The sequence below is a fragment of the Paralichthys olivaceus genome, chromosome 23 (genome assembly GCF_024713975.1).
Source record: "Paralichthys olivaceus isolate ysfri-2021 chromosome 23, ASM2471397v2, whole genome shotgun sequence".
Lineage (NCBI taxonomy): Eukaryota > Metazoa > Chordata > Actinopteri > Pleuronectiformes > Paralichthyidae > Paralichthys > Paralichthys olivaceus.
The window spans coordinates 11,263,657-11,278,291 of NC_091115.1; the positions used below are offsets into that span (position 1 = coordinate 11,263,657).

The window sequence follows — 14,635 nt, forward strand, 5'->3', positions numbered from 1 at the left end:
ATATATATACAGATGAATACACAATATTTCTCAGTCCACCCATTTTCAAATACAGTATCCTCCAGGCCAAAAGTAATATCCTCAGATTTATTGTTGAAGCACTAGGGCGGTTTGAATCTGGTCGAAGTCAGAGTTATGAGTTTTTTTTTCAACTCAAAGGTGAGATCACACTGCCCACACAGTACCTAGTGGCAATATTTTATGAAACAAATATTGATTGCAATCCATACTGTCCTCATACAGACAGAGTATACCCAGTACACACAAAGGACACACAAATTGTGTATTTTAAAAATTTAAAATACATCTTTTAAACTAATCAGTTTGTGCAGTCCCTGATCTGATCTTACTCCACTGAGAGGAGGACGATAACATTTGTGCCTTCCAAAAACACAAATAATGGTTAAAATACAATTCATCAAACTACTATTTGTTGTCGTGTACATAAGAAATAAAAGTGATATAAATGAGCTATTTGGCACTTTGACCCCTCGTGATGTTATCAAGGTTAAAGAAGTGCATGGCTGCATAGTGTAGGAAACCCACCGGAGTCTCGACGCTGGTGGCGGTTGATGCGATACAGAGAACGATGAGGATTTGATGAGATGTGTGGACTCGACCATGACACTGCATATGGAGACTGGAGGTGACGAGAGGAGGAGGGTCGCGGTGAATCACTGAAACGACAGAGAGGAGAGTGATTTTAAAGTTTGACACCAACGATGTGATTGGCCGATTGAGATGAAGGCCAAAACTGATCGAATCCCCGTAAACATCAGCTGGTTAGAAGAGACGAGGAGAGTGAGGGAAAAATATGAAGGAATGAGACATAGATAAGCTACATCTCAACTTGCGATGAAATTCCGATCCAGTGGCTTGCTGAGGTAGGACTGTAAGTTACCCTCCGAGGATTCCTGGTTAACAGCCAGTGTGCATGTGAGCTGCGTGGCTGTGCAAATTAATAGCCTAGTTTTGAGAGCAGATACCTGGCCTCAGAGAGTGATAAAGAGGAGAACCTGCCTGCTTCCTTTTTACCACTGCTGTTTTATCAGTGTCTAAACTGGTTGCTGGCATGAAGTCGGGCTCCTCCAGCCTCTCAGTGGTAGTATTTTTAGTGTTATCTCTGCGTCGTTGCCACAATATGCTCGTTGCGAGAGCATTTTTATCAGGATTAGTACTTTATTATTTTCCTTCAAAAGACAAATCTTCGCAAATGTTCGACACAAGGGGTATGTCAAATTGAGTATAGTGAAGAAGAAAAAACATCCAAAACTTGAAATATTTCAAATAATAACATATACACACATGCATATATATATATATACACACACATCCATGAAAAAAGATCTGTACCAAATATGAAAGAAAAAAAACTTAATATGACACTAAGTATTGGCTACTCTATAGACCAAAAACAACGGGATGAGAAAATCCCCTCTATATTTTCTTATTATCTCTGTAGGTATAGGTGAACGTGGATCGATAAAGGTGCTGGTGAAATAATCGAGCGTAGGTGGCTGCCTCGTTACTCTTGCCGTTATTACAACTGTACTGCGTCGGCTGCAATCCTCCTGTGTACGTGCTCTGCTTATAAGGTAAACATTTGGTCATCATCACTATAATTATGCCCAAGTACAAGTCCCCATGCACAGCCCGAGCAGAAATGTAGTTAGGGGGCTGAAGGGAGCCGATGCAACTCATTAATAGTGTGCCAGACTCACCGTGATAACATTGGTCCAACTCCTGGGAGAGGTTTTATTTTTTGACCAATTAGCCGCTTGCGCAACCTATTGGCCATGAAGTGATCTCTGCTGGGACTTTATCAGACCATGCTCTATTAAATCAGCTCTCAGGCTGAGCACTTATGTACCATCACAAAGCTTAGAATGGCTGGCTCTGATTGATGTCACTGCCAAATGCCAAGTAATAATGGTTGCTATTTTACAACTCGATGCTGCTATTTCCTCTTGGATGCATTCACATATTTGTGTGTGCGTGGGTATGCATGCGCACTTTCAGATACAGACGTATAATGGGTGATCTTTTTTTGGGGAGGGTGCGTGTGTGATGGACCATTTTCAGCGATATGGCTGGTGGGAAAGATTGTAACGCTCAAGGCCGGAAGCTGCGCTGAATGTGAAATACTGTGTTAGCGTATTCACAGGATGTCTTCAGGTGGGTCAAAGGCCTGGCAAAAGGTGCTGTATAATTTAGGCATGTGGGAAGTAATCGTAATGACTTTCTTAACTCTGCATGAATGCATCCGCTGGCGCGTTTGAGAACCTCCAGCTTTAGGGAATTATGTCATGAAGCATAATAACTGTGAATGCTGGACATGAATGTTTTGTCCACAGGTTTAATTTGTATCTAGTTGAACACAAAAGTGTGAGACATTGAAATAAAGTCCAGAAAGATAGCTTTTAGTAATTTGAAGACTTATCTGATCCCAAAACACTGCACCGTGTCCAATTTAGTCATGTATAACACCGTTTGCTTTAAATATGTCTCCAATAAGCCAGTTAACTTTGAAAACACAAGGCTAAGACTCCACGTAGGGAGGAATTAGTGGATAGATTGGTTGCCATAACAATGATACAGGACTTGAACACAGGAGACATGGTTGATTTGTTCATTTCAACCATGACCATCATCGTCCTGTGACCTTAACCATGCAGAAGACATCATATACTTTTAAATCTTTAAATTTCTTTAAACCTTTTGGGGCTAATCCAAACTAAAACTTTACTGAGGCATTGTCACATCATAAAAACTGTATTTTTCATAGTTTTGCATCTCCTGCCATAGATTCGGCAGTAATTCAGGAAACACTCCTGTGGGTTGAGGTTAAGAAGAAACACACTTGTATAATCATTTTTTATAATTTAGTTACCACTGATGTTGTTCATTTTAACTGTGACATGGATGACTGTGCAGCAGAGGCGTTGTCTTCCTCCTGGATTCAAGTCAAATCCTAAATAAGAACTACAAATAGGACATAGAGACTTTTCATATCATTCAGATTCACATTGTTTGACTGTGGGTATAGCGCTTTACTAAAACAACTGGAAATGCTATTATGGGTATTTTCTTTAGAACAAAGTCATTTTATCATAAAAATGCTGTTTTTACTGGTAACATAGGGAACCACACAGCAGAGGTCGTCTATTTTAAAAGAGCGAACTATTCAAATCGAACATGACACAATTTTCCAAATAAATGATAAGGATGATGATGTTAAATCTTGCATTGACTGTATACATTGGATATATTGACTTTATATTGATATCATAAAATTCATCACACAAAAATATTCTTCTAGTGACAGAAATGTTTTGAGGGATGCATTTTGTTGTTATCTAGCACTGACCAAAACAGTTTTGCTCTTTGGGATGATGTATTTGGCTGATTGCCCCTCATGACCCTGACAAGTGCTTTTTTCTGTCGTCACCCTCATGCTGCACTTATTTTTGTATTGTATTTTGTATATCTGTGGCTACATTTGTGTGATATACCTGCTGGGTTACATTTCTGGTTTTCTCCCTGTGTCTGAATCACCGGGGCTCCTTTTTCATAATCCAAAGCCAAGACCAAAGCCAGCCCGTCTGGCTGTAGAGACAACAAGCCAGCCTTGATCCTTCCATATGAAACATGAAGCTGTAAGGTAGCTGCCAATGTAAAGGTTGGATGGGGTAAACATGTTAACCCTGAAACTCAACACTGACGGGAGAGAGCAATATCCCAATAACACACCTCATTACCTACACCCTTTTTATGGTTTGTGTCATGTGTGAGGCTGAACTTGGCACTTGTGATGGCAGGCGGTTTGAAAGTGCTATCATTGTTGTGTTGGCAGTGTGAAGGCGCACACTGATCCCTCTGAGCCGGATGATAAAAATCTGTCACAGTCCCCTGCATGGAGGAGCCCATTGTTTTGGGGATTAAGGGGGATTAAGGGCGGATGCTGGTGACCAAAGGGCTTGAGCAGTGTGACCCGCTCACTAATCATTATGAGACAGATACACAGCACTCAAACTCTTAAGGCCCAAGATCTCGTTGGATTATTAATTATTCATGGATAACTGGAGCAGTCAGAATGAAAGAGAGGGAGAGAATATGGGAATGTGGCAACAATTGGAAATAAGTTCTCTGACGGAAGCTTAGCGACTGTCCAGAAATGTCCTGTGTAAAATGTATAAATGACTCATGTATGGGGCTCTTAGTGTGCTCGTATTAACGCCCAGCATGTGTCATCATTTTAAGCTTTTAATCTGATCAACATGCTGAGTTATAAAACAAAACACTGCTCCTAAAGGGTGAGCATGCTTTCACCAGTAAGTTATGCCACCAGGCGGCTGAATTTTCAGGTTGAGGTGAGGAAGATTCCTAAAAGCTACTTGAGCGCTCGAGGTGGTTTGGAAAAAGATTACTTTGAACTGTTTTTTTTTTTTAGCAATTTATCAAATAATTATTCATTATGTGAGATAGTGTTGATACCAACTCAAGCCCAACAAGACGGGGTGCTGACAAATATTTTGAAACAATATTCAGGTTTTAGTTGGGTTTGGTTACATCGACACTGGAACTGCAAGGCAATTAACATTTTTCAAGAAGCATAGTAGTAGGCTAAGCATCCACCCATTTTCATTATATAATAATATCAGCACATGAGTACACACTAACAATGTGCTCTACCTTGATTTCATCTGTCAAGGTCATCATTGTACAGCATAACCCTCACATTTCTTTACCACAATTAATTTCATAAAGTTACGAAAAAATGAAAATGCCACACAACATGTCTGTCATATCACAAAATGTAGTCATAGATGAGTCTAATGCTGTTTTCATTATCTGTCATCAATGGCTGAGGGATGACAGTGGTTTTAGATCACAATCGGAAAACAATGGATGCAGCAAATTAAGTTCATATTCTTTCTCTTTTTTGTCTCAAAGAATAAAAACCAGGTCTTTGATGGTTGCCTTTGAATATTATGCTACAATCGCCTCCCCTGTCAATATCGCCCTGGTCTTTTTCATCCTAAAGGCATTGAAGGCAAAAGAAGACATGAGATGTGACTGGGAGTTAGCCTGGTACATTAAGAACTAGCTAACTGTGTTGCAGTCTCAGAGGTTAGCCGCCTTTGAGCTCCGCTATGGTGATTTCTGTCAGCAGGGTCTCGCAGGATCAAGAGAAATGTGGCCAATCAAAAGCTACACCCAGCTGTTTCAGTCAAAGAATGAGGTTACGAGCTGTGGCACACTTCCTAACACCGATTCGACTGCTGGAACACACCCAACATTTCTGTTCACTTGTGCATTTTCTCATACTCTGGAGAGGTTTTTATTTTTTACAATGGAGTTTCAGTATAATATTTTACCAGGGTCATATATATATATAAAGGTAAATACACAGAGGAAAGTGAGTGTCTACAGGAGGAGATGCTGCACATTCAAATTTGTATCTGCCCCTGGAGGTCATCAGAAGCAGAGCAAAAATAAAGTTAAAGCATTTTCACTGAAAAGGTTCCTTTCTGCCTGAAGCTGCTCAAACACAGTTAGTGGGCTTCACTTTCATGGCTTTGCAGAGATTTCATTTTGATAATTGTTTTTTTGCTCTGTCTCAGTGGGATGAGGGGAGTGTGGCAGCACTTTGCTTTCTACATGATGTTAAAGGATATATATTTACAATATTTGTTATCTGTTTATAGGACAATGTCTAGACGCTGTTATCAAACCAAGCTGGAAAACATACATCTCACTGAATGAGACATTAACTATCAAATGTCCGGAAGGCGGAGGAGAGCTTGTGGCATCTCACAGACAGACAGTCATGACAACTGAGTGCATTAAACTCTGGTATAACATTTCCTGCATGGAAATACGAGGCGGGGGAACGTATATAAATAAACTGACCTTTATGGCTTTGCATATCAGCCCCATACTGTAGAAAGTAATATTTCATTATAAATACTAGGAATGCTTTTATCAACAAATGTGTTGACTGTACGAAGGCCTTTTACATTTTAACCATCACCCTCATTATCTGAAGGTTTCATGGGTGCATGTGCATTTTAGTATGTATGTATATATACACATGTCGAATTTCCTCACGTCTTCAAATTTTGAGATGCAGATCATCAGGAGCGGAACAACATGGAATCATGGGGGCTGTTGTCTTCCACACCATTGCAGATGAAAATCTAGGTGATAATGTATTAAAATTGTATTCAGGTTTCGCAGCAACAGCAATGATTAATTTTGATTCATTACCAGTGACCAATACAAGCAGTGGAAGGAAAAAACACCCAGCGTTAGTTATACTTTGTTTGGCCCAGTATGTTCTACTACCATAAATACAAATTGGGGATTTCTCTTTATTGGAACATTGTTGAAATCATGTGAGAACACAAGTCAACAAAATCTAACATTTTCACAACCTTTTTTGACAACAGAGCTCCCCTGCAAAAGTGTTTTCAATCAATTGTAATGTATAAGCAGTTTGACAAATAAACATCTTGAATCATATTCCTCTCTCCAAATACATTGTCCCCACTGAGAAGCTGCTATCATCTTATCCGACTTGGAGATTTAAAGTGATGCAGCATTTTCTCCAGTGTCATTCAAAACGTTCCCCTGCACTATTGTCTGGGTTTTCATGTACCAGGAATTTGGCCTCAAAAGCTGCATTTGTTTTTTCATTTCATTTTTGGCATCAAATGCATAATGGTTGCAAAAAGATGTATTTAATTGAATATGAGGGTAAATAATCAAACCTAACCCATTAAGAACACATACAACACACATGTGTCAATCTCCCTGTGTGATGTCTGCTTTCAAACGTAGCGTGCATGGTCCTGCAAATGCAAGTAACAGCCTCTTGGATGCAGCTGATTAAAGCAGACTGCACTGTTGTCACTGAAAAATGCAGACTTATGTTGCCCCTTCACCTCCAGTTCGAGGGCAGGGAGTCCTTCAAGAGGCGACAGGGGGCCCTGGCACCACCGGCAGTCATGCTGCGAATTGTGTCAGTTTAGTGGGGGGTCACGTCCCCCTGCTTTTCAGTCTCTCGGCCTCTCTGTCTCCCGTCATCCTCCCTCGGAGAGCACCCCCCTCCAACTTGTGTGAAGCTGTTAGTGTGCTAATAGCTTCAGACCTGCTCCATTATCAAGATGCAGCGGGCTCCGCACTTCTCACCTGGTCTTCTGGGGACAGTTTGAATAAGTTGATGAGGGGCTGCAGGAAAGTACACAGGGGTCGCGACTGCCACAACACAGATACGCCATCCTGCTGAATCTTCCACGCTGTGCATATAAACAAGATTTCATTTTGATAATTGTTTTTTTGCTCTGTCTCAGTGGGATGAGGGGAGTGTGGCAGCACTTTGCTTTCTACATGATGTTAAAGGACATATATTTACAATATTTGTTATCTGTTTATAGGACAATGTCTAGACGCTGTTATCAAACCAAGCTGGAAAACATACATCTCACTGAATGAGACATTAACTATCAAATGTCCGGAAGGCGGTTGAGAGCTTGTGGCATCTCACAGACAGACGGTCATGACAACTGAGTGCATTAAACTCTGGTATAACATTTCCTGCATGGAAATACGAGGCGGGGGAACGTATATAAATAAACTGACCTTTATGGCTCTGCATATCAGCCCCATACTGTAGAAAGTAATATTTCATTATAAATACTACTAATGCTTTTAAAAACAAATGTGTTGACTGTACGAAGGCCTTTCACATTTTAACAATCACCCTCATTTTCCAAAGGTTTCATGGGTGCATGTGCATGTTTTTATTTTAGTATGTATGTGTATGTATATATACACATCTCGAATTTCCTCACGTCTTCAAATTTTGAATTGCTCTTGGGCTGTTGTCTTCAACACCATTGCAGATGAAAATCTAGGTGATAATGTATTAAAATTGTATTCAGGTTTCGCAGCAACAGCAATGATAAATTTTGATTCATTACCAGTGACCAATACAAACAGTGGAAGGAAAAAACACCCAGCGTTAGTTACACTTGGTTTGGTCCAGTATGTTCTATTACCATAAATAAAATTGGGGATTTCTCTTTATTGGAACGTTGTTGAAAACATGTGAGAACACAAGTCAACAAAATCTAACATTTTCACAACCTTTTTTGACAACAGAGCTCCCCTGCAAAAGTGTTTTCACTCTTTTGTAATGTGTAAGCACTTTGCTTTCTACATGATGTTAAAGGTCATATATTTACAATATTTGTTATCTGTTTATAGGACAATGTCTAGACGCTGTTATCAAACCAAGCTGGAAAACATACATCTCACTGAATGAGACGTTAACTATCAAATGTCCGGAAGGCGGCGGAGAGCTTGTGGCCTCTCGCAGACAGACAGTCATGACAACTGAGTGCATTAAACTCTGATATAACATTTCCTGCATGGAAATACGAGGCGGGGGAACGTATATGGAATTACTAAGATTACCAGGGGGGCAAAGAGGGTCACAGGCTGCCTGTCAGACGGCAAAAAGCCTTGCAAGACAAAATATAGAGATTCACTTCGCTGACACAAGACTTCCATGATGGCATGGAAATGACTAGGTGATGCAAGGATGCGCTTTTGAAGTAATTATGGTCGCTTGACAATTCTGAAATAGAGCTGTCAGGCTCCTGACCCCATTACTGCTTCACGTTTCTTTACAAACTTTAATCCTTTTTGAAACAGTGAGGGTTGACAGTGTGATTTAAAATGCGTTGCCCTTGCTCGTGGCGACTATTGACAGCGGTGTAAGCCTAAATTTACACACTTCAATTGAAGTACAGACCTCACGTCGCTGCTGCAGGTCTGCTTTCATCGAGTGACTCTTTCCAGTTTCACATTCATGTTACTTTCTTTTGTGAAGTAACACATGATTGAGTTCGATTAGGTCATAAAAATGAGTGTGGGTCTGCATGTGTGTCCATGCACAGACCATGTGTTTTTAAATCTAAACATCTCACCTTCACCAGAATTCCAAGATAAACAGAAAACTAGAGCAAAATAAATGTGAGAGTGTTGTCGTGATCTCAATGAGGTTGTGCATCAGCGAGCTAATGCAATTCATGAGAGGTTGTCCCCTAATGAGATCTGGTGAGAACAAAACCTAATCAGGTCACTAAGAAAGTAACTGTGTGTTATCATTTGGCAGCAGGATTGTTAAGTAGTGATTTGAACGAGGGTCTCGGTGCAGCTTTAAACAAATGTACGTTAGCCTTTATCACTCTGGTTCATTTACAGAGAGAAATAGAAGCTGTTTTAATTCCACTAGTTCGTCTTCCTTGTCAAAATCTGGGGCCTACATTACCCACAATGCAGCAACAACCACAGACAGCTTATCAGAGAAGAGTAGGTTGTAAACTCACTTCTTTAAAGACACACCCCACGATATATTTATAAAATAACTATAACTTCTCCGCAAAAACTGATACTGACTCACATGACATCACTCGAGGCAATTAGTCAAACATGGTGCAGCTCCCTCTGAAGCCACTAAGTGCCCGATGCAACTTTTTCAAACATGTAGTATTACTACCAAACACTTGTAAACAGATTCAGATCCAATGATCTTGTTTACTGACAAAAAAGACAGAAATGATCCTCAGATGATGTTAGAGTTAACATTACATCAATAACACCTTGAATATATGACTTTATGATCTCACCATGTTATATATATCCTGTGTAGCACTTTCTTGACTTCGATCGCAATGAGATCCAAAGTACTGGGTTCTTATTTTCTATAAAACAAATACCATAACTTGTTTATGATGAGTACTGTTTACAAGTTGCATTATATTTGTAACTGAGTAAATAGTAGTGTTAAACGTTGTGATCCAATGAACAAATAACTCAGCTTTAAATCCTAGTTATTAACTGCACAGACAAAGAGGAAATGTATATGAAAACTAATTATTTATACAGCAAAGATGAAATTAAATTAATAGACCACCTTCTGTTGCATTGTGAGTCTGACTCACAGTTTCTTAACCAAACATAAATTAAGAATAAACTCTCTGAGGCAAAACTAAATTAAACTGCAGCAGGCGTCCATTACATCTAGACAAGTGAAAGCCATTTACATCAGAGATCAGTCTTTACCCTGACAGATTCTAAATACACTCAGGTGCAAAGCAGCATCAAGCAACAACAGTTGTTTCAAAACACCGTCAGAATGAAACATGAAGCACAGACACTGTTTGTACTGTGTGGGCCCGCAGACAAAGTGAAAACAAATAAAGCCCCTGCTGCAGAGAGGTGACTTCACTTACAGTATGAACGGACTCCTCGCTCCCGGAGGCGATGACACAGTCAACGCCAAAAGTTCCTCCTCCTCCTCCTCCTCCTCTTCTCTCTGAAGACAGGTGCCCGACAGCAGCTGCAGGCCCGCCGGCCATGGAGAAGGGGGACGACCTCCCTTGAAGCCAGAGGTGCAGCCATGCTCCTGGTGACCCCGCGCTGCTCCCACGTCCCTCCCGAGCTAGCGTGGCGTTAGCTAAATGCTAACAAGTGTCTACACCGCAGACTAGCTGGCAGGAGAGAGCTCCCACCCAAACACTGGACCACGTGTCATGCTTTCACCTCCACACACGGAGTTTATGTTCACTCTTCACACTTAGCTTTACTTTGAAGCTGGGGGGGCACATTAGCGGGAGCACACGCTCCTCGCTGCAGCGGAGGTGAAACACACCGCGTCTCCTCCACAGCTCGGACCTGCGCTCTCTAGTACTTCCGCCCTCTTGACCAATCAAAACTCTAGAAACGTGATGTCAGTGTATTACTGACCAATCAGAGGCAAATGATGTATGTCAACACCTGAAGTGAGCAGGTCAGTGTCCCCCCCCCACATGTTTGGGGATTTCCTCTCAAAACATCTTAAAGGTCCAGTGTGTAAGAGTTAGCAGAAAGATTAGCAGACATTTAATGTAGAATAATCCTCATGATGTTTTCATAAGTTTGTGTCATCTAAATTGTATGAATTGTAGTTTTCTTTACCCCAGAAAAGGCCCTTTATATTTAGATAGATAGATAGATAGATAGATATTTAGATAGATAGATAGATAGATAGACATACTTTATTCATCCCCAAGGGGAAATTATTTTGTTCCAGCAGTATAGACATGTGCAATAAGTACAAATATATATATATATATATTATTTATTTATTTATTTTTACATAAAAGAGCATACATGTAGGATATGGTGACTGAGGCTTAAAACATTAGAGTCGAATATGAATGTCTGGGCTTGCGGTCACTTGGATGACACCACACGAGCAGTATGGAGGCCTGTTGTGTTTTTTTCAGTTTTATTATGTCTGAAGAAGGGGTCACCTTGGCTGCAACACAGTTTTCCCCTGAGATTCCTAAAGTGTGTTGTGGACTAAAACACTTCACCCACCCCTCCATTGGCATAGTAGTGAGTGGATAATCAGTGCATTCTCATTTTTAGGTGAACTTTCCCTTCAACACCTAAACTAAGCAAGAAAGTGTGTCACCCCACGTTAGGAGATGTACCTTTGAATCAAATTATAGAGGTCACACATCTTAGAGTGACATACCCTATAGTGTTGCTACTGCATTACTTTCTAATTTATTGTTATCATAGACATTCATAGCTCTGGGGAATTAACCCGGGCTACACCTGTATTGCTTTTTAACCCATGGTCGTGATTTATGTGTCAACCACAGCTCAGTGGTCACCTTGGCTATGGCTGAGTCAGGCTCTTCAGTGTGGTGGCTGATGTGTAATAAATATCCATATTTGGCTAATAACTGAAATTGAAATTTTTGTATAATAGTGGCTAAAGTCCTGCCACAGACCGTTTCGATAATATCAACACTAACAGTGTGTGTAGTCAGCAGTGCTGCCTTTGGTTCAAATAAATGCTCACTGCCTGTTTCTGCTCTATTATCCATCCAAAGTGCTGCACAGTTCAACTATCAGAGGGTCATTCTGGCTGTGTAACCTGCGTGGAGCCTGACCCATGCGTTTTTATGGTCATCCACATTAGAGTGTAGCATTCAAAATGTCATTGCTTTTTAAACAGACAACTCATCAGGCCTATTATTTATTTTTCTATTTTCGTCTCCCAGCATTCCTTTGTGTTGTATGTATTTACTGGACGAGGCCCTGCAGTAGTTTGTGTGCTGCCTTTCTCCAGTAGTGAATGTTGCATTTCTAATCTACATCAGTATATGTTACATTGACAAATAATTACAGTTAGAACAGTACAGAAAGACCCAACGCATGAAGCTGCACTCGTCCTGAAATGTAATATTGTGTGTATTGAAAAGCTGTAGCTGGCTTTGCTGAGTATAAAGTGGTGATAAATCCTGACCTGGTGCCACTGACAAATGTTGTCTAGAGCCTATAAAACAATCCAAATTTGATTATGTCACATGCTTTGAGTAATAGAGCTCATACAGTCGCGGTTGCAGTTGTGCAGTGATCAGTAATGCCACCAAAGTATTGGGAGTTTTAGGACAAATCCATTCTCAGTACGAGATGAGCCGACCACAACGTACACTGTAAAATGTAATTGATCAAATTGCATCAAAGAAAAAACTGACCTCTACTAATGTCCACTTACTTTGCTGAGTTCACTGTGTTAAAACTAGATAAGACAACTTCCTGGTAAGATAGGAACGCCACTAGATGAAATTTAGTTGACAGTCACGAAATTTAGGGGAAGGATGTGTTATAAAAGTAAAGGTCGATCTGGCTTGAGCAGCCCACATAATTAATATTTTACACTGAACTCATAGTACTGAGATATGGAGCCTCAAGCTCACTGCATTTAAGCTTTAATAGCTTAATTAGTTAATTAGAATTAATGATGTACTTTACTTGGAAATTTTGAGGGTATTGTTTTCCTTTTGATTTTTTTTTTTTTAGGTTAAGTCAACTTTTACAGTGTAATTCCTGACAGAGACACCCTGTGCTGGGCCCTGCTGGATGTTTTTAAATAACCGGACGACTGAATGACACTAATAACCAAATAAAAAGCAGACTGTTATCTTGAGTTATGTTAAAGGATGGGGCTCATGCACCCGCACTATTATGTCTGGGCTGTGTGTCATCAATCCTGCCCACGGTACTAAATCCTGGCCAGGATCTATGAACCCCTATTGGTATTGGATTCCAGGACAGCTATGAAACCCTCAGTCAAAGCTTTAAAACATCATCTTTGTCTTAATCCACTGATCGATAGGGCTGACAGGTTGAAATAACACAATAAAGTAGATTTAGTGGTCTAGCGCTGCGGGGACATTTCATACTTCAGATTAAAGACTTGTGTTTTGTGCTCCTGAGAGGAGGAGTAAAACACGCTGTGCGATCCAAAGCATCCTGGATAAAACCACATTTTCATGATAGTCATCCCTTGAAAAATGCAGTGTGTTATGAATAAAAACGTTATTGTTAAACTAATTTATTTTTATACCCTAACACTTTGATTTTATTGCCATTATATTAAGTTGAGAACATGTTTTTTTTTTTTTAGATAAATGTAAATCTTCTGGAGTTTGGAAATTATTGCAAAGTAATTAGGCACATTTTAAGTCCTGCAAAGAAAAAACATGACACAGTGAAGATGAAGGGATCCAGCACTATTTCATTTTTGCAGTAATGTTTCCTCATTTGTCCTGAGCAGTTGACTGTAACTACATTCACAGAATAGGTGTTCCATCATGTCTTGCTAAATAGTACATTTACATTACAAATAATACTTGGAGGGTCATTTTTAAAGGGACAATGCTAATGCATAAATCTGTGTCAGGAATTTATTTTCTACATTGTAGTTTATATTGTTGATTAATGCCACCATGTTTTCATTTAGTATAAGTTACCTTGGAGAAACTTTTGTGAAGGAATCTGTCAGGCAATGAGTAAAAGTGTTTAGTCTATTCACCCTCCACCTTATTATTTGAAGCCCATTCAATGCAACAACATTAATTTAACCCACAACATTTTGGTTACACAAAAAAAGCTACATGTTGTAGCTTTAAATCTACTTGCAACATTGTTATTTAAACCTCCTTGAAGCACATTGGATTTGAGCTGCGACACTGGATGAAAGTCAAAAGGCTTTGAGGTTTAAATTTGAATTGATATTCTGGCTTAATCCCACACAATCCCACAAACAGTATCTCTAAGTGTCACAGCCAACAAAGGCTTTTCCTCTGTGACAGAAAACCAGAGATTTTCCCATCTGCTGCCATTAGTAACAAACTGTCTGTCATCTACGATCAATTGAACATATATATTTCAGATGACACATAATTTCACATAGATGTAAGTGCCACTCGGTAAAAAAGATTGAGAATGGAAGGCGAGACAGATTTTCTTTGTATAAATCACGCTGCATGATAAGCTGCCACCACTGATAAAGGCCCATTTAAATGTATAGAAGGGCATCATGTTAATAGTTGACGTTGGAAGGTTAGGGAACTTACTCTATCAGGAGGCTTCCCCTGGGGGCAGTAAGAAGCTGAACTGCTGTGAGCTCGCCCCATGAAGCCTATTGTTAGTCTAATGAACAGACAGGATTTGATTAAAACATTTCAAACATCATTTGGCCCGTGATGCGGCGCCGAGAGGC

General features: G+C 40.0%; 1 long non-coding RNA gene across 6 annotated transcripts in view; it reads right to left on the reverse strand.

Annotated features, from left to right (window-relative positions):
• The window catches only part of LOC109632762 (uncharacterized), a 158,506-nt gene extending 147,766 nt beyond the window's left edge, over positions 1-10,740 (reverse strand). For all 6 annotated transcript variants that reach the window (XR_011240202.1, XR_011240201.1, XR_011240200.1 and 3 more), the window contains exons 1-2: positions 10,305-10,740; positions 547-677 (exon numbers count right to left, since the gene is read on the reverse strand). This is a non-coding gene — a long non-coding RNA (uncharacterized lncRNA). The remainder of the gene's footprint in view (positions 1-546; positions 678-10,304) is intronic.
• Between the last annotated feature and the right edge of the window lie 3,895 nt (positions 10,741-14,635).